The sequence below is a fragment of the Pleurodeles waltl genome, chromosome 1_1, assembly GCF_031143425.1.
Source record: "Pleurodeles waltl isolate 20211129_DDA chromosome 1_1, aPleWal1.hap1.20221129, whole genome shotgun sequence".
Lineage (NCBI taxonomy): Eukaryota > Metazoa > Chordata > Amphibia > Caudata > Salamandridae > Pleurodeles > Pleurodeles waltl.
The window spans coordinates 176,175,649-176,196,963 of record NC_090436.1 but is presented as its reverse complement, the minus strand read 5'-3'; the positions used below and the strand labels follow the sequence as shown (position 1 = coordinate 176,196,963).

The 21,315-nt window shown below is 47.6% G+C and overlaps 1 protein-coding gene across 2 annotated transcripts in view; it reads left to right on the top strand.

Moving 5' to 3' along the window:
- Positions 1-21,315, top strand: part of FECH (ferrochelatase) — a 148,740-nt gene that overhangs the window by 40,519 nt on the left and 86,906 nt on the right. The window lies entirely within an intron of this gene.

The window sequence follows — 21,315 nt, the reverse complement described above, 5'->3', positions numbered from 1 at the left end:
TGGTGCCCTCTGGCCTTTGGCCACCCCATAGTGAGCTTTGCCAGCAAGCCGGTGTAACCCCCATGTGAAGTACACCGGACCCTGGACCCAGGCACTTTGAGTACAACCCTCCGGCTTTAACCCCTATGAGTACAATGGGGACTCCATAATCAGGACCATTTACAACCTAATTGTCCCACTGTTGCTGGTAATATGCTGTCTTAGAATATTGCAGGTCTTGCATCTAAACTTGACATTCCAGAATGGACTAAATTTATGGACTCGCATGCCATATGTCTTTTCCAGGAAACCTGTGCAGTTCAACCATTACACCGTCTAGGGTTTGCACATTTAGTAAAGAGGCTGTTTCTAGTGGAAGGGGGCATCTGTCAGGGGGCTAACAATTTGTGTTTACACAGGCCTCTCCTACCAGGTTGAAGAAGTACCAGTGTCCTCCTCGGATAATTTGTGTGTTGCCTGGAGCACAGCGTCCAATACGGTTTATTTCTGTAGTGTGTACTTAAGACCTGGTGGAGCCAAGTCGAGAATCCCCCCGCAATCGAAGCGCTGAATATGCATTTTGGCTGAAGCTCCAGGGGTTGTCACGAAGATTGTTGGTGGCAATTTTTAATTGCCAGTTTGAACCCCCTAGATGGCAATCTCACAGCAATTACCTTAGAATTAGATAATGTTTGGTCCATTCCCCGGTTGACCATGACAATAATCAAGAAATGGTCTACCCTGGCTTTACAAATTAACACCCTTACAATGAAATATTGACTATTAGCAGGAAACTAGAGAACAAGGTCAGACAGTGTGGGGAGGCATATCTTCAACTGTGCCCCTGGTACTAGCCTGATTGATTATATTTTAGTGGACATTAGGATTTGGCTGCTATTGGTTGATATGTCAGTTGTTTCACGCCAGGACAGTGGTCACAGTGCCTTGATACTTAAAGTGGCTATCCCGGCCCTGGGAAGAGAGGGCAGTGTAAAAGACTCTCTTGTCCATTATTTATCGAGAACAAGTAAAATGGGCAGTGTGAAATGGGCCAATTTGCTGGACTTGCAGAAATCATTTGGGAAAACATATACCTTGGTCACGGACGGTACAGGAGGAGTCCTCAGAGGAGAGGGGGCGTCTGGCCAGAAGGCTGGTGGGGAGTGGATCTGCTCTACCCTTAACAATTAGTTTAGAGCTCTAAATGATACTTTCTTTGTGGCCACTCGCAGATCCTTGGGTCGGAGGGCTCTGCAGTCTTGGTACAATAGAGTATGCAGGGACGTACGGTCTGCTCCAATTTCTGCAATCAAAGCACAAGACAGGGGAGAAATTAAACTACAAAGGGCTGTTTACAAAAATCTATTCTAATAGCTAAAAAAGAATGGGAAGCAGCAAACTGGGAGGATATGCTAGTTGCCACTAGGAACATGGGTTTCGGAACCTGACCTCGTAGGAGCAAGGATGGTGCCAACCGCTTGGGGACAAACGTCCTGGCAACAGACTGAGTTACCCACTTTTTCTCACTTTACACAGCTGGGGGGGTGCAATCCCCTCCCCCCAGGCAATTCTTCCTGGACGGTAAACCAATGGAAGGGGGGATTGTAACCAATAACAGTTTGTGTAATCTATTAATCCATCAGGAAGAGGTAAGAGCAGCAATTGCTAAAATAGCTCCAAATAAAGCACCTAGTTTGGACAGAGTCCCTGGGGATCTCTATTTAAGTGAGCTGGACGTTTGGGCCCCCTATTTTATGGTAATATGTAAAACTATCATGGCTGGTGCACCAGTTCCTCCATCATGCCCAGGGGCTGAGATTATCCCTATTTACAAAAAGGGCTCACCGGCCGACCCGCAGAAGTACAGGCCAATAAGTCTAATTGACTGTCCCCAAAAGTTATTTAGCTCCATATTTCTTGATCGGCTGCAATGCTAGATGGAAGAGAATTACATTCTGACTCAACTTCAGGCATGGTTTAGGGAGGGAATCAGCATGATAGATCAGGCTTTTAGATTGCAGATAATTTATTGGAAAACATTGATGTTGGGGGGTGGTCGCTTATAAATTGCCTTTGTTGATTTACGTTCTGCATTTGATTTAGTTCCAAGTTATGGCAAACTTTGGCAAATATGGGGGTTCCTGCAGCCTCGTTGGCCATCATAGTTTGACTATACAGCAATAACTATGCCCAAGTGAAATATGGTCCTTGTGGAGAGCTGATGGACCCTTTCTCTGTGGGTTGTGGGGTCAGACAGGGCTGCGTCTTAGCGCCTACCCTCTTTTCATTATATGTTAATGGGTTGGTCACACATCTGAATCTCTGTGATGGTGATGCTCCATGGTTGGTAGACCAAAAGAGTCACACGTTCTTCTTGGTGGATGATTCCCTTCTGATAACAAAATCAACTGTAGGTTTGCAAAGAATTTTGAATCGTTTTTAAAGTTTTTGTGCACGGAGGGGCTTAGAAGTAAACGTGGAAAAAAACAAATGTATGATGATAAATCCAGTCCATGCTACTAGACTAAATCCTAAACTTGCAGGTGTCCCCCTAGATCGTGTCCATATCTTTGATTATTTGGGTCAGACCCTTACAGAAAATTTAGCTGGGAATTGTCCTATAGAAAAACGTAGGTTGAAACTGATCCAATTGCTCCTCCTGTCCAAATCTATAGATCGCAGGCTCTGGGGACTGCCCTCTATGAGGCTGAATTTTCAGGGTTCAAGGATTTAACAAGCAGAAATCTGCTAAGCTCTCTTGTGACTTGTGTGGGGTAGACAAGGAGACCGAAGAGCATGTTTTCTTTTTCTTTCTGGCATTCTTAAAAAGCAGGAAAAAGTGGATACTGCCTGTGTGCCCGCTTTTAGGGGTGGCAGAACATCAGATGACACTTCTAATTTTAAAGACCAGTGCTAGGAAATGAGTGGCTTTTGCTGTATCCTGCTATCTTCTGGCAGTGTGGAGAGTATGGCAACAAGCATGTCTCCAATAGCTGTATTTGTCTATGATGTTCTCGCGGATTAGGCAGTAGAAATGTGCGCCTATGTTATGTTTTGACTGGGATGGAATTCAAGTAATTATAATTGTTGAATTCTTGCTCTTGCTAGGGGGTTCCAACTGTTTTAATCATGGGTATTTTAATGCTAAATCAATGATTTTATGCTTTTATCTATGTTATTTGAAGTGACTGTGTATGTATTGTGCCTTTTCTCTACTTTTATGGCTAAATTGCCTGAATAAAGTATTATAGAAAGAAAATATATGTGTGTGTATAAGTGTATGTATATATATGAATATATATACACATGACGGTCACATTAGGTCGGTATATTTAGGTCATTTCTTTCATACGAAAGGTGTTTGTTTTCTGTTGTTAATAACTTTGGCACTGTTTGCTGAATCTCCACAAAACTTTCCAAAAAGGTGCTACTTTTTGACTAGTTTGGCATGGAAAGTTACGGGGTGATCAGTCAATTGAGAAAAAAGGTGGGGTTCCAAAACAAAAATTCCATAGACTTCTTTAGACAAGGCTAAAGCAAAAACTGCTGAACAGAATTACACCAAATTAGTCAGGAAGTTAGATCTTGGTCCGCAGATTGTACTTTTTCTAATTTGGTGTACATCCACTCAAGGTTTTGAGAAATTAATGGTAAAACATTACTGTACATCTGAGTGGTTAGGTCCGCAAGAGTCTCGAGAGACTCGTGCTGGGGCTCCTGTTTAAAACTGAGCTTTCTTATTGACCCAGGGAGCTTTATTTCCCATGGGCCAGCTTGCTCCCGTGGGAGTCGAACTCGCCTGGGAGCGAGCACTCTGATGGGCTGCCAGCAACCTGGGAAAATGATGCTGCCAGCCATTTTTGGACTTGGGGACTTGTCCCCTGTTCTGAAGTAAAAAAAATAAAAAAAATAGCATAAGGGGGCAGGGTAGAGATACCCTGACCCCTTATGCGTGTGTGTGTGTGTGTGTGAGTGTGAGAGAGATCCAGAGGGACCTCACCCCAGGCCAGAAGCAAAAAAAACCAAAACAAAACAAAAAAAAAAAGCAGCAAAAAATACTGCAATCCCATGGGACTCCTTGCATAATCTAAAAAAAAAAAACGGCAGAATGGCAGTTGGACATCATTTTATAAGTTTACACCCCAGGGAGCGCCACTCTCTCCCCCACGAGCCATTAAAGGCCATGGGGGACCCTACCCTCGGGACAAAAATGTGCATTTTAGGGGAATGGGGCCACGCAGCCCCTTCCCCGAGCTTCTAAAGGCCCCGGGGAGCCCACCCCTGAGGCTGAAATTTTACAAAATGGAAAGTGGGACCCTAGGCCTTTCTCTGTGAACCTTTACATGCCCTACCGCTGCAGGCCCTGGGGAGACATTAATGGCCCTTGGGACCCCATTCTCCTGGGCTGACTTGCATGCTCTGTCTTGGGGAGCCCTGCCAAAGCTCGGGTAAGGGGGCTACGTGGCTCCCCTCCTTGAGTCGTTACCGGCCCCGGTGACCACATCCCCCAGGGCTTGCAATAATTAAAGGTGTATGCCCTGGTGCGATCCCTGACTTTGTTTGAAAGCAGAATATGTCAAATGTTTATATGTTGTTAGTTTGCTTCACTTCAGCGTATATTTTTGTCTTTTTATTAGGTCTGGTGTTAGTCAAGACTGATTATATAGTATGTGTGTGCGTGTTTGTGTGTGTACATATATATATATATATATATATATATATATATATATATATATATATATATATATATATATGTTCGATGGCATGTGTAGCTGCAGATACACATGCTGTGCATTATCCTGCCATCTAGTGTTGGGCTCAGAGTGTTACAAGTTGTTTTTCTTCGAAGAAGTCTTTTCGAGTCACGAGACCGAGGGACTCCTCCCCTTTCGGCTCCATTGCGCATGGGCGTCGACTCCATCTTAGATTGTTTTCTTTCCGGAATCGGGTTCGGACGTGTTCCTCTTCGCTCCGTGTTTCGGTTCGGAAAAGATAGTTATCAATCGGAAAATTTGACGGTATTGTTTGCGATCGGTATCGGGTTAGTCATAGCACATCGACACCGAAGAAAAGAAGAGCTCCGGCAGCCCTTCGGGGCTTCCACTCCTCGACGGGGCCTGGTCGGCCCGACCGCGTGCATCTTCAAGGCTCATGGAACGGACCCCATTCCGCTTCCGCCCCAAATGCCTCGCTAAGTATCCATATACAGACCAACATTTGGTCTGTAATCTGTGTTTGTCCCCCGAACACAAAGAGGATACGTGCGAGGCCTGTCAGGCATTTCGGTCCAAGAAGTCGCTGCGCGACCGGAGAGCTCGAAGGCTTCAAATGGCGTCGACACCGGCCGGACACCCCGACGTTGAAGAAGAGGAGACATTCTCCATCCCAGATTCGGACTCGAACGAGCCCGAGAGTGAGCAGCCGACGAGGCAACAAACCGTGAGTAAAATAGCCCCGGCAAAAACTCACTCGAAAATCATGAAGGCCCAGGGGACGCCACCGCCGACAGGCCTTGGCTTTACCCGAAAGCACGGTGACCAAGCATCAGCACCGAAAAAGGTCTCTCTGTCACGTACTGCGCTGGACTTCTCACCTCTGGATTTCGGATTGGCGAATACACCAAGTCTTCTACAGGTCCTGGATGTTCCCAGATAAGGGCGACCCCTTCTAGTAGCCACGGTGCCGCTTGACAGGCTACGCCAAAGCAGACCGTATCCTCCAGAAGGAGTCCCAGAGGGAAAAAAACCCAACACTGGGGGAAAAACCTCTAACAGGAACTCCTGAAGGAAAAACAAGAAAAAACAGGACTTGACAACAGGAAACAAAAATAGGCAATATCCAGGGTACAAGGCAGGAAAAAAGGAACAGGCAAAAATCTCCTAAGGCAAAAGCAGGAACAAAGAACAGGCAAAAATCTCCTAAGGCAAAAGCAGGAACAAAGAACAGGCAAAAATCTCCCAAGGCAAAAAAGCAGGAACAAAGAACAGGAGCGAACAGCACAACCAGAAGGAAGTGTTTGCAACGCAAGGAGGAACAAGACTGACTGACTTATATACTGAGAAAAGGGAAGTGACATCACAGGAAAGGGAAGTAACACCATCTTGGATTGGGAAAGGCCCATAGACCAGTATAGGAAAAAGGAAGTAGTATAAAAGAAAAACAGAGCATGCTGGGACAAAAACACGAAGAAGACCAGATGGACACAACATGGATAGAGACAGGCAAAAGGCCCAACAAAAACCCACCACCAACAATAAAAGAAGAAAAAAGGCTACAAGTAACTGTAGCGCGACCGGGAGCTAAATATATGCTTCCCAGAAAGCATAGTCAAAAAACGCGGAGAACGGCGCTCTGAATATCGGTAGCGTGTTCCACCTGCGAGGACAGAAAGAGACGCCGCGTCAGAGCGCGGCGTTACACTCACAGCAGCTGAAGACATCCGACTCCGGTCGAGATACCGGCTCAGATTATACTCGGCACCAAGATAGCGGCTCCGACCAAACTCGGCACCGAGAGATCGGCACCCCGAAATTTAAAAAGGTTTCTTCGGAGCCCAAAAAGACTGCTGAGAAGGTTTCGGTGCCAAAACACCCAGCCTCGGAGCCGAAACAAAGCTCCTATACGGACGAGCAGGGCCTTTCCTCACAACTACAAGGCCACAAGTTTGGACAAGAACTGGAGATAGGAGAGCCAGACCATACCCAGACGAGGCTCCATATACAAAAAGACACGGGGAAAATAAGAACTCTTTCCCCCAATTAAAATGAAGCGGAAGCTCGCATTCCATGAATCGGAAATGCAGCCAAAAGCAAAGGTGGCTAAAGAAAAAACACCACCACAGTTTTCTCCACAGCCATCGCCACCACCCTCACCACATCTGTCCCCAATAGCAACACCCCCAATGATGCAGTCACCAACGCACACAGGGATGAGCCAAGATGACCCAGATGCATGGGATCTGTACGATGCACCATTCTCTGATAATAGTCCAGACTGCTACCCGGCAAGGCTATCACCGCCAGAGGACAGTACTGCTTATATGCAGATGGTTTCCAGGGCAGCTACTTTCCATAACGTAGCATTACATTCAGAACCTATAGAAGATGACTTTTTGTTCAATACCCTGTCATCAACACATAGCCAATACCAAAGCTTGCCAATGTTACCAGGCATGTTAAAACACGCCAAACAGGTGTTTCAAGACCCGGTCAAGAGCAAAGCCATCACACCTAGGGTGGAGAAGAAATATAAACCTCCCCCTATGGACCCTGTTTACATTACGCAACAACTAACTCCTGATTCAGTGGTAGTAGGAGTGGCCCGGAAAAGGGCAAACTCACAAACTTCTGGGGACGCACCACCACCCGACAAAGAAAGTCGGAAATTCGATGCAGCAGGCAAAAGGGTGGCAGCACAGGCAGCCAATCAATGGCGAATTGCCAATTCACAAGCTCTACTTGCAAGATACGACAGGGAACATTGGGATGAAATGCAACATTTCATTGAACACCTTCCCAAGGAGTTCCAGAAGCGTGCCCAACAGGTTGTAGAGGAGGGCCAAAGTATCTCCAACAACCAAATAAGATTGGCTATGGACTCAGCAGGCACAGCCGCCAGAACAGTAAACACGGCGGTCACCATTCAGAGACACGCGTGGCTACGCACCTCCGGATTTAAGCCAGAGATCCTGCAGGCTGTGCTAAATATGCCTTTCAACGGACAACAATTGTTTGGGCCGGAGGTGGATACAGCTATAGACAAACTAAAGAAACACATTGACACGGCCAAAGCCATGGGCGCGCTCTACTCCCCACAAAGCAGAGGCACTTTTAGGAAGCCACACTTTAGAGGGGGGTTTCGGGCCCAAACCACAGAACCTTCCACCTCACAGGCCAGACCCACATACCAGAGCCAATATCAAAGAGGAGGTTTTCGGGGACAATATAGGGGTGGACAGTTCCCTAAACCAAGAGGGAAATTCCAAAGCTCAAAAACCCCACAAACTAAACAGTGACTCCAACGTCACAAACCCCCAACACACAACACCTGTGGGGGGGAGACTCCCAGATTATTACCAAAATTGGGAAGACATAACTACGGACTCGTGGGTCCTAGCCATTATCCAACATGGTTATTGCATAGAATTCCTACAATTACCACCAAATGTGCCTCCAAGAGCACACAACATGTCCAAACAGCACTTGGATCTGTTACAAATAGAAGTCCAAGCATTGTTACAAAAAGAAGCAATAGAACTAGTACCCAACCATCAAAAAGGAACAGGGGTTTACTCCCTGTATTTCCTAATTCCAAAAAATGACAAAACACTGAGACCCATATTAGACCTCAGAACACTAAATCTTTACATCATATCACTTTCACATGGTGACACTTCAAGACGTGATTCCCTTGCTCAAACAACAGGACTACATGTCAACATTAGATCTCAAGGATGCTTACTTCCACATACCCATACATCCTTCCCACAGGAAATACTTAAGGTTTGTAATCCAAGGCGTGCATTACCAATTCAAAGTGTTACCGTTCGGGATATCAACAGCACCAAGAGTATTCACAAAATGCCTTGCAGTAGTAGCTGCTCATATCAGGAGACAGCACATACACGTATTCCCTTACTTAGACGAGTGGTTAATAAAAACCAGCACTCGGCAACAGTGTCTTCTACACACAAAATACGTCATAGAAAGCCTTCACAAGCTAGGGTTCTCTATAAACTACCAAAAATCACATCTACAACCGTGTCAAATACAACAATACTTAGGAGCAACAATCAACACACAGAAAGGGATTGCCACTCCAAGTCCACAAAGGGTGCAAGCATTCCAAAATGTAATACTAAACATGCACCTGAACCAACACTATCAAGTGAGGTTTGTGATGAAACTTCTAGGCATGATGTCTTCATGCATAGCCATTGTCCCAAACGCAAGACTACACATGCGGCCCTTACAACAATGCCTAGCAACACAATGGACACAAGCACAGGGTCAACTTCAAGATCTAGTGTTGATAGACCGCCAAACACACTCCTCGCTTCAATGGTGGAATCCTATAAATTTAAACCAAGGGCGGCCATTCCAAGACCCTGTGCCTCAATCCGTGATCACAACAGATGCATCCATGGTAGGGTGGGGAGCACACCTCAACCAACACAGCATACAGGGACAATGGGACGCTCAACAAAGCCAACTTCATATAAATCATCTAGAACTGCTAGCAGTGTTTCTAGCATTGAAAGCATTTCAACCGTTAATAGCCCACAAACACATTCTTGTCAAAACAGACAACATGACGACAGTGTATTACCTAAACAAACAGGGAGGGACGCACTCATCACAACTGTGTCTCTTAGCACAAAAGATTTGGCATTGGGCAATTCACAATCACATTTGCCTAATAGCACAGTACATCCCAGGGATTCAAAACCAGTTGGCCGACAATCTTAGTCGAGATCACCAACAAACATACGAATGGGAAATTCATCCCCAGATACTACAAACTTACTTTCAAAGCTGGGGAACACCACAAATAGACCTATTCGCAACAAAACAAAACGCAAAATGCCTAAACTTTGCGTCCAGGTATCCACACCCTCACTCCAAGGGCAATACGTTATGGATGAGTTGGTCAGGGATATTTGCTTACGCTTTTCCCCCTCTCCCACTCCTTCCGTATCTAGTAAACAAACTGAGTCAAAACAAACTCAAACTTATACTAATAGCACCAACTTGGACTCGCCAACCATGGTATACAACACTACTAGATCTGTCAGTAGTACCTCATATCAACCTACCAAAAAGACCAGATCTGTTAACTCAACACAAACAACAGATCAGTTCCAGCATCGCTCAATCTAGCAATCTGGCTCCTGAAGTCTTAGAATTTGGACATTTAGACCTTACACAAGAATGTATGGAGGTCATTGAACAAGCTAGGAAACCTACTACAAGACACTGTTACGCAAATAAATGGAAAAGATTTGTTTATTTCTGCCATAATAATCAAATTCAACCACTACATGCGTCCGCAAAAAACATTGTAAGCTACTTATTACACTTACAAAAATCGAAGCTAGCTTTTTCCTCCATTAAAATACATCTCACAGCAATATCTGCCTATCTGCAGATTACACATTCAACATCACTCTTTAAAATCCCAGTCATCAAAGCATTTATGGAGGGTCTAAAGAGAATCATACCCCCAAGAACACCACCAGTTCCCTCATGGAACCTCAATATTGTATTAACACGACTCATGGGTCCACCATTTGAACCCATGCACTCTTGTGAGATGCAATACTTAACCTGGAAAGTAGCCTTCCTAATAGCTATCACATCTCTTAGAAGAGTAAGTGAAATACAAGCTTTCACTATACAAGAACCCTTTATACAAATACACAAACATAAAGTGGTTCTACGCACAAATCCCAAATTTTTACCAAAAATTATATCACCGTTCAACCTAAACCAAACAGTGGAACTCCCAGTCTTTTTTCCACAACCAGACTCGGTAGCCGAAAGAGCCTTACATACATTAGACATCAAAAGGGCGCTAATGTATCACCTTGTTAGGACAAAACAATTTTGCAAGACAAAACAATTGTTTGTAGCCTTCCAAAAACCTCATGCAGGAAATCCAATATCCAAACAAGGCATTTCCAGATGGATAGTGAAATGTATTCAAACTTGCTATGTTAAAGCAAAGAGAGATCTGCCTATTACGCCAAAGGCACACTCCACTAGAAAGAAAGGCACCACAATGGCCTTTCTAGGAAATATACCTATGACAGAAATCTGTAAGGCAGCCACATGGTCTATGCCTCATACATTCACAAAACATTACTGTGTAGATGTGTTAACAACACAACAAGCCACAGTAGGACAGGCAGTATTACGAACATTATTTCAAACAACTTCAACTCCTACAGGCTAAGGCACTGCTTTTGGGGAGATAACTGCTTACTAGTCTATGCACAGCATGTGTATCTGCAGCTACACATGCCATCGAACGGAAAATGTCACTTACCCAGTGTACATCTGTTCGTGGCATGAGACTCTGCAGATTCACATGCACCCTCCTGCCTCCCCGGGAGCCTGTAGCCATTATAAGTTGATGAAAATTGTATATTATATGTTGCTAAAACTTGTACATTTGTAAATTTGTAAATATATATCACTTTTACACACATTATGTACATACATACTTACTCCATTGCATGGGCACCTTTACTATATACACAACTCCTACCTCACCCTCTGCGGGAAAAAACAATCTAAGATGGAGTCGACGCCCATGCGCAATGGAGCCGAAAGGGGAGGAGTCCCTCAGTCTCGTGACTCGAAAAGACTTCTTCGAAGAAAAACAACTTGTAACACTCCGAGCCCAACACTAGGTGGCAGGATAATGCACAGCATGAGAATCTGCAGCGTCTCATGCCACGAACAGATGTACACTGGGTAAGTGACATTTTCCATATATATATATATATATATATATATATATATATATAACATGAAAAAAAGTTTAAAGTGGCGTTACAGTTATGTGAAAATGTCAGTCCTAACTCACCAATTATTGTTTCTGAACTAACTATAACTTCCATGAAAACCATAAATTACCACTCACACACAAGCTCCCTGAAGCAAACTAAGATCCTTTTAAGCACAGTGTTCTCTATGTACCAAACGCCTTGTGCATCGCCAAAATCATGAGGGCAATAAGCCAACTATAATTGGTGAATGTTAATGTTTTTTCCATTTAAAATGTTACCCAACCTCTGCAGGTGGCTGTGCATAGCCTTTGGTCACACACAGCGTGGAATTAGCCGCAGTGCTTTGCTTGGCCTTGCCTGTGCCCTGCACCCAGGCTTGACAGCACAGGAGAGATTCTCCACTCCCACTGAAACATCTCAGATGTCGGAATTAACTGAATTAACTGCCCCAGGACAGTTTCCTTTTAATATTTTTTTTGATAAAGAAATTTTATTAAATTTTGCATAGAACAATTATGAATACAGCACAACATGATGCCAACGGGCATCAAAACAATACAATAATGGTCAAGTCCTCGGTCCCTGCTACTTTCATCACTAATGTTACTCACCATCCCCTCTTAAAGGCCCGCTACATCCTCCCATTTCCCCCATATCTTCTTGTGTTTGTGTAAGCAACCTCTGGCCTCGTACACAAGTCTCTCTCGCTGCGCACACCAATCCACTCCCCGTCTCCACTTAGTCAGTGCCGGAGCCACCCTGGCCTTCCAGTCTGCCATTATGTCCCTTTTGGCCACCAGACATGCCACCCCTAAGAAGGACCGATCTGCTCTTCGTAGCTCTGTATCTCCCATTACCCCGAGAAGGAGGGGCAATGGCGACCTCTTTACCTCCTTCTGTAGGGCCTCAGATATCTCTTGCACCACCCTTTCCCAATAGGCCATTATAATCGGGCATGTCCATACCATGTGGTAGAAATCCGCTGTATGATACCTGCAGCGGGGGCATTCCGCTGTGGGGCGGAGGCCTGCTTTATGTAACATGGCGGGTGTGAGGTATGCGGTGTGAAGGAAATAGGATTGTATTAAACGGAAGCGTGTGGCCATTGTTAGGGAGCGTGGGGCCATTAGTGCTTCTGTCCAGTCCGCTTCTTCCATGGGTCCCACCCAACTCTCCCACCTTTGGCGAAGCTCTCTCAGGGGTCCCCCAGTGGCGGTGATTAAGGAGCGGTAAATCTGAGAAACCCCTCCCCTTCCCAGGACTCCCATCAGTGCCTTGGCTTCCATGGGGCTGTGCTCAGGTATGGTGTCTCCTGTCTGCAGGTGAACTAGTAGGGCATGACGTAGTTGGAGATATCGATGGAATTGTGTTTTGTTTAAGGAATATTGTTTCTGGAGGTCTTGAAAAGATCGTATATGTGTCCCTCTCCAAATATCTCCCAGCGTGGAGATCCCTATGGTGTCCCATTTCTGGAAGCCCTCCAGATCTGCTACATGTATCAGCTGCTTCCCCTGCCATAGCGGGGTTTGTTGGGTTAGGCGCCCCCACCACCCCGTCACTTTCTGGGCTGTACGCCATCCCAGAAGTACCATTTTGGTCACATCTGGAGTATCCCGGGGTATCGGGCTCCCGTAAAGTATGTCAAGGATCTGTGGGTAGCCCATTGTCTGCAATTCTAGTTGGTATGCGGGGTCTGTCCATCCACCTCCCATCCAGTCATTAATTACAAGTATATGCATCGCTAGATAATAGTATTGAATATTCGACATGCCCAGTCCACCCTCATAAACATCCCTCTGACAGGTTTTTAGCGACAGTCTTGTACGTGAGCCACTCCATATGAATTGGAGTGCTAAGGAATCCATCTCCCTGAACCATCTCACGGGGAAGGGGTGTGGAAAATTCTGCAGGAGGTATAAGATCCTGGGGAGAATCATCATCTTGTACAGCGCTATTCTACCAAGTAGATTCAGGGGGAGGACCCTCCAGCGCAGAAGGTCGGTTTTGATTTTCTTTGATAGCGGCGTGACATTGAGTTCCCACGCTAGCTCGGGGAGAAGTGAGATATGTATCCCAAGATATTTAAAGCTGTTTCTCCGTATCGGGATATTCCGTTGCCAATCTATACAGTCGTGTGAGCGATGAAGGGGGATCAGTAAAGATTTGGCTGGGTTCAGGGTCAGCCCTGAGGCTTCCGCGAAAAGTCTAAGGATCTCTAGGACGTGTGGGCCGCTTTTGGATGGATTAGAGATATGCAGGAGCACATCATCTGCGTACAAAGCCACTCTGTCTTCTGAACCAGAGGGCCAATGCCAGCCCTCGATCAGTGGGTCGCCTCTCATTAATATCGCCAGTGGCTCTATCACTAGTGCGAAGAGCAGGGGAGATAACGGGTATCCCTGTCGAGTCCCACGACCAATGGGGATTGGGTCGGAGACTACTCCGTTCACCCTGATTCAAGCCGTCGGGTTAGAGTATAGGAGTTTCACCAGTCCCCGGAATTTAGGTCCGAGCCCGTTTTTACATAGGACCTGATTGAGGAAGGACCAATCTACCGTATCAAAGGCTTTTTCGAAGTCGAGTAAAAGCAGTGCCAACTGCGTATGCGATAGCACTTTGCGGTGCGCCAAAGCAAGATGTAATTGTCTGATGCAGTGTCTTGTGCTACGAGTGGGCATAAAACCACACTGGTCAGGGTGCACCAGCGTGGGCATTACCTCCCTCAGTCTGGAAGCAAGGATCGAAGAGAGCACCTTGACTTCCACATTTAGGAGCGAGATAGGCCGGTACGCTGAACAGTGTCGTGATGGGGGTTGAGTTTTGGGGATCACCACAATAGTGGCTTGATCAATCTCTGTTGGGAAGCGGCCTTGATTCTCTGCTTCTTCGTACATGTTGAGCAGGTGGGGACCCAGAATATCGCTACATTTACTATAAAATTCCGCTGGAAAGCCGTCGGGGCCTGGTGTTTTGCCTGATGCCAGTCCCGATATTGCGCTGCAGACTTCCACAAGACCGATGGCCTCGTCCAGTCTGTCTCTCGCCTCTGGAGTTACCACGGGAAGGGTAATCTCATTTAGTAGGGGGGACTCTCTCTCAACAGCAGGGCGTGGATGCCTGGCGTATAGACGGGCGTAGTAGGAGGCGAAGCTATGTGCGATTTCCACTGCTGTTTTGACAAGGGTGTCGGAGTCATCTAAGATCTCCGGTATAATACTGTTAGCCATGGGGCGGGTGGCCAGCCAATGCAGTAGTTTCCCGTTTTTATCCCCCCATCCATAAATTCGGCTTGCTGAGGCTCTCCACATGCCGAATCTAGCATTATATGTTTAATATCTTCTCTTACCCTGGTCAGTTTCCTCATGGTCGTGGCCGATGCCAAGTTTATATGTTGGCATTCGAGTCTCCGGGCCTTGTTCTCTAGCTCGGTGATTTGGGAATTATGATCTCGTTCACGGGACCGAAGAATGCTTCTGGCATGTCCTCTAATAGTGGCCTTGCAAGCAGCCCATAGCATTCCTGGGGATCGAACCGAGCCTTCATTTAATTCGAAATATTGGTCGAGGTGCAACCTGATCTCTTGGGTGTACTCTGTATCTTGTAAGTGCCACGCGTTCAAGCGCCACATAGGCCGTCCGGCAGGGTCTGCTCTACCCAGCCGGATCCGTATTGGCGCATGATCGGAGACCCCCCGTGGAAGAATCTCAGCTCCTGCTACTTTTAAGAAATCTAGGGCGGGCATGAATACCAGGTCTATTCTGGATTGCGTCTGGTGGGCTGCCGAGGTATGTGTGTATTGGCGCTCCCTGGGATGCCAGGTGCGCCACACCTCACACAAGCCAAGGCTCTCCGCCCAACTACTTAGGGCTGAGGCCCGCTTGGATCTATGTATGGTAGCTTCCCCAGAAATGTCCAGCCTTGGGTCAAGGACTGCGTTAAAGTCGCCTCCCAGCAGGGTAGTTCCTTGGGGTAATCCTGAGGTTACTCGGTGGAGCGAAAGTAGGAAGGAGTCGTGATTTGCCGGGGGCGCATAGGCGCACACCAAGTTTAGCGGTTGTCCGTGAAGAGTCCCCGTGACCACCATGAATCTACCTTGTGAGTCAGATTGCGTGGAAGTGATTACCATGGGCAGAGATCGGTGGAGCAGAATGGCCACTCCTCTAGAGCCTCTGGAAAACCCTGCATGATATACCCTATCATATCCTCCTCTCGCAAGCATAGGGCATCTGGACCCAAGAAGATGGGTCTCTTGTAGTAGAACTACTGAGGGAGAATACCTGCGGAGGGTGTTAAATACTGCCGATCGTTTGATCTTGTCTAACAGGCCGTTTACATTCCAGGAGAGGACCTGGGTTACTGAGGACCAAGCGTGAGGTGTAACACTGTTGGGCATGTTTGGATGTGCGGGAGCAAGCCCAGGGATGACCGTTTCGGACATGACCGTAAAATTTTAAATCTACAAACCAGGCTAACCAACTTGTCGCCTCTTAAACCTAACTTGAACTTCCCCTCCCCCCTAAACTCCCCCCCTCCCCATACTCCCCCCCCCGGAAGCATCTGTCGCCCATGTACCCAACCAAAACCAGACAGCCAGTAAAACTGTCATTGGGGTGGAGTGGTGGACCCCTCCTTTCTTTCGGATCCATTGCAATTAGTAGTCACAAAACAAGCGTTCAACACCATACTCTAGGAAGCCTCCGGAGTCATCAATGTTAATCTCGCTAGGGGTCGCCTGAGAGGATCAGGCGAAGCCCGAATCCCCTTACGTCTCGCGCAGGGGTCCTACATCTCCTGTCAGCCGAGTACCGGAGACTGACTCAATCGCCCATCCTCGGCGGGTTGGGACGGTGTTCGGGCCACCGGAAGAGTCTCAATGTTAGATTTAGTCTGAGGACCAGAGTCCCGGGCTGCTTCGTTCTCTGCAGGAGCGATCGTGTCTTTCTGTCTGCCTCTCCGGCATCTGGTGCGCCGCCTGCTCCTCCGGGGTCCCTCTGATGGTGAGGGCCCGACATGTGGGGTTCTTCCAGTGGTCCCGGGGGGGCCCTTTCGGGCTCCAATGCCCTCCTCCGTCAGCCAGTCCCAAGCCTCCTCCGGGGAATCAAAAAAGTAAGCTTTCCCAGTCATGAGGACTTTGAGGCGAGCGGGGAAAAGGAGCATGTACGAGAGCTGCATTGCCCTTAGTTTTTGCTTAACATGTTCGCACGACCTACGGCGGGTCTGGACTTCTCTGGTGTATTCCGGGAAAATTTGGATTTTGTGGTTTTCCCACTGCGTACCATCTTGCCGCCTTGCTTCCCTGAGGATATTGTCTCTGTCCTTAAAGTTAAGGAATCGTGCGATCATCGGGCGCTTCGGACCGCCCGGAGGTGGGCGAGGCGCGAGCGCCCTGTGGGCTCTTTCAATTGCAAACAAGGGCGAGAGGGATTGGTCAGGCATCCAATATTTGATCCACGTCTCCAGGAATTCGGCGGCCTTGTCATCCTCTATGCCCTCCAGGAAACCTATGAAGCGTAGGTTGTTGCGCCTGGCCCGGTTTTCCGCATCTTCTGCACGACGGTGAAGCTCGCCGGTTCGGGACTGCAGCTGGGCTACTTTGGCTTTGAGGTCAGACAAATCAGTTTCGGTTTGGGAGACTCGGGTTTCCACTTCCGTAATTCGGGTTACAGCATTTCTAAGGTCCTGTCTGATGAGGCCCATGTCCACTCGCACCTCACCAATTTTCGTTTCCACGGCTATCTGCGATGATTGAATAGCTTGGAGAATGGCACTCACCCCGTCCGGGGTTGAACCCCCACCAGCCACTTCTCCCCTCCTCGTTGGCCCGTCGCAGTCGTGAACTGGTCGATTTTTTGTTGGGAGGGCGGAGGTTGTTTGTTCGTTTTATCCTTCCCCATCGTGGCACTTGAGGCGGGCGTCAGGTGGGCCACACCTTCCTTAACGCGGTTTCAAGCCTGAGAATTTAGTGCATTGTTAAGTACCATGGACTGTGGGTGGGTTCGCTGTGTCTGATCACGTAAGGACGGCCGGCAATGACACCGTTGGCCCCTTCTTTTCAGCTCCTTTTCTCGCTCTCTCCACCAGTTGGGGGGGACCCGTCCGAGACCCAGACCCAGGTCTCTCCACCTTAAGGGCTCTGCGCCTCCATTGTAGGCCTCGTGCCGTCGCGATCGCGCTCTCGATCTCTCAGGTCGTTCCGACCAGGGTCTAAAGTCAACCAAGCACGACCCGGAACCCAGGGTATCCACTTGCCTCAAGGTGTTGCCCTCCACCGCTCGGCTCGCAGTCCAGATTTTGCCGCAGTCCAGCTCGCGCTCCACTTGGGCTCAGGCCCGAGAGAGGCCGGAGCCAAGTCCCCAGGCCCCGGAGTCCCCTCTTGTTGCTGCAGGGACGGGGGGGGCGGGGGCGTCACCGCTCGTCTTCTCCTTCCACCCCCCCCGGTCTTCGATTCACTTCCCTGCCCCCCCGGGCACCACTCCGCTTTTCAGCTGGGTCCTGTTCCCCAGCACGCCTTCAAATTTAAATTACCCCCAGCCGGGGGATCTCGGGGGCCAGGGCCTCCGCCACGGCCCCAGCGCAGCACCGCAAGCCGCCCAGGCGGTCAGGGAGGGCCCCCGGTCCTCCGGGTCACACTCACGCCTCGCGCGCCGGTGCGGCGCCGCTCACCCCGCGCCCCCCTCCACGACAGGAGTGCGGGGGGCCCGCCGGCGCCCCCGCGGCAGGGATCCACCGTCGGGGCGCGCCCCAGCTCTCTCCGGGCCTCTCGCCTCCAAATTTAAACTCCCCGCAGCAGGGGGATCTCGGGGGCCAGGGCCTCCGCCACGGCCCCAGCGCGGTACCGCAAGCCGCCGAGGCGGTCAGGGAGGGCTCCCGGTCCCCCGGGTCACACTCGCGCCTCGCGCGCCGGTGCGGCGCCGCTCACCCCGCGTCCTCCTCCACGACAGGAGGGGGGGGGGGTCCGCCGGTGCCCCCGCGGCAGGGAACCACTTTCGGGGAACGCCCCCAGCTCTCACCGGGCCTCTCACCGCCTCTCAGCCCGTGGCAGTCAACTTCGTCGGGGCCCCCAAGCCCACCTCAGATCCGCCGGGTGCATCTCGCAGCGGCCGCCATCTTGAGCTCCTCTTCACGGGAGCAGCCGGGTCGCCGTATGAGGGCGAGCCGCCGGCTTTCCATCGATTCGCCCCAACAAACTTCTCTACGGGTCCCCGGGACACCGGGGCGCCATGTACAGCGTTTTTCCGCTCTTTTGGACCACAGTGGTTAAGGGCGGATGACGGAGGGGTCCAGAGCACTCTCAGAGTGCGACCGCCATCTTGACGCCCGAAGCCTCGCCCCCCTCCTTTTAATATTATGTACGGGGACTGTTTTTGTCAAATTGATAAAGAATGGGCACGTTGCCTCCCTCAGCTCCCACCCAAATTAACCTTTGGTTTAAGGACACAAGACATGTGAATGGCAGCTACAATATTTTCTTTCATGTTGCAGCCAGCCAATAAGATTGTTTGGGACTGAACCAATCGATTAGTGCGGGCGGGTTCGAGCTATCGCATCAATCCAAACACTGTGTGTTTTTTTATTTATTTTTTATTTGCTGCCCCACAAGACTCTTGTGGGACTAACTGTCCAGATATCTCTATTTTATGCAGCACAAATATGTAAAAATATAATCCATCAACTCTGGGTAGTTCCCACGATTAGGTGGAAAGCAGCTCCTATATAGAGTACCCTGCAACATCTGTGACACTCTGAATCTGCTCACCTCAAATGTCTATTTTATTCGTTTGTAGGCATAGGTTATAGCACAGTGCCATCCCTGCAGAGCTAAAGAGTGACAAAGTATTTTGGCATTTTAAGCCTGAGGGAATACAGTGCCTGGAGTAGTAAAAGACTTTTGTCATTTTTCAGCTCGGCACGGATGGCATTAGCTAATCCTATGCTTAAAGACTTAAAGACTGTTCTGTAAAAATTGCAAAAGTCTTTGTCACTTTCTAGCTCGGCGTGGATGGCACTGCGCTAATCCTATATCTAAAAACTATATACATATAGACTGTCAGCAATGGCATGCTGCTCTTTCACAAGGAAAATATCCACACACAAAGTAGTTCCCTTCTGTGCCATGGACTATTATAGCAATACGCATGCTTTTATGTTAAAAAGTATTTTTGGTTGTAGGGATTTTTTTAAATGTTAAGAGCCCAGCAGCTCCCTCATCTGTAAAGTTTTACAAAAACCATGACTGAACAAGTATTGACAAAGCCAAAGGGTTGGCAGCCAATACTAGTCCTATCGACTTTGTCAATGCTTGTCTTAACATTGCTGATTGCTGGGATGTCCCAAACAATCAATGATCATTAAAACCTATTTAGCTGCAAACAATTGTGCATGTAGTTCCTACAGCAAAGACTTTCTCCTTCTGGTGCCCACGCTGAACTATCAGAGTTTTATGGTCATACATTTTGCGCACATCACATTTATCAAGAGTTAAGAAATTATGGTTGCTGAAAACACAAATACAAGAGGATTTTTATATCTTGGTAACCACAATGCATGTTATACAAAAAACTATGTAAAGTCTAAATGTTCACACCTTATTTATTCCCTCATAAATGATTGACTGCAAACATTCCTTTCTTCTGCTCTCCTTCAACCAATCCGTTATTAGATCCCTAGCTTGCTCCTAACTTCCGCTGCATGACTACTCTCTTCTTTTAATATGGTATTAGAATTGCACAAAGGGCATTACAAATACCATAATACAATAGACAATCCACACAGCCCTAGGCTGTGCATGGCATGGTCTTGTGTCCAACCCCACACACTGCTGGCCAAACCCAAACAGGCCTCCCCGTTTTCTTTTTAATTGTTTTCCCTGTCCTGCGGGGGCCAGAGACCTGCCCTAGGTCCAGTGGGACTCCCATGGGAGTCTAGGGTCCAGCACTGCCATGAACCTTAATTGTTCAAAAATCCCTATGGAAATTGCATGGGGATATTGCATTTTGGGATCTTCTTTACTCAGCCCCCACTTGATGGATTGCCCCAAAACTTTCTAGTAGAAGCTTAGGTGGATGAACTTGTTTGGAAGGTTTCGTGAAGATTCACCAAATAGATACCATAGGAAATAGATTTTTTTGCTTTGGTAAAAACTTTGGCACTAAGTCCTAACTATAATTATAAAATTGCAACTGTCACTGTGTTTTATATGTCTAGCTGTCTGTCTACCTATCTATCTCTGTCTGTCTCTCTGTCTGTCTGTCTTTGCCATTTGTAAAGCACAAATACACCCTCTGATAGTAGAGGTTCGCTGTACATTCAGTAGTGCGCTACAAGGTGAGTCAAGATCTTGAACATATATTGGGGATTTTCACATTTGAAATGCACAGTGACATTATATTTCACATATTTACAGCTGCACATTTTGGCACAAGAGGACCAAATAGGGGCTAACTTGAAGTTGTAAACATATTGGTAGTTTTTTTGTGATTTAATGGTGCAGAATTTGCTGTACAGGTTGTAGAATGGATCGTCCACATAATTCATACTTGTTTGTAAATTGTGAGCCCACATGCGTTTTCGAATATGTACAAATAAATGATGCATCTCCAAAATAAATTCTCTGGATGATGCATAAACTCTTCGCTTGTGTGTATGTAAATGGTTCGTTATATTTTTACTTTTTTTATTCAACGAGTACTCGGTCATAAACTCACTCTTTAATCGATGTTGAAGATTTCCTTTCAGTTTAAAGTGTCCAATTATTTAAGCCACTAGCAAAGCAAATTCACTTATTTTTTGTTTTAAAATATGTTTCTAAAGTGTACTGTTTCCAT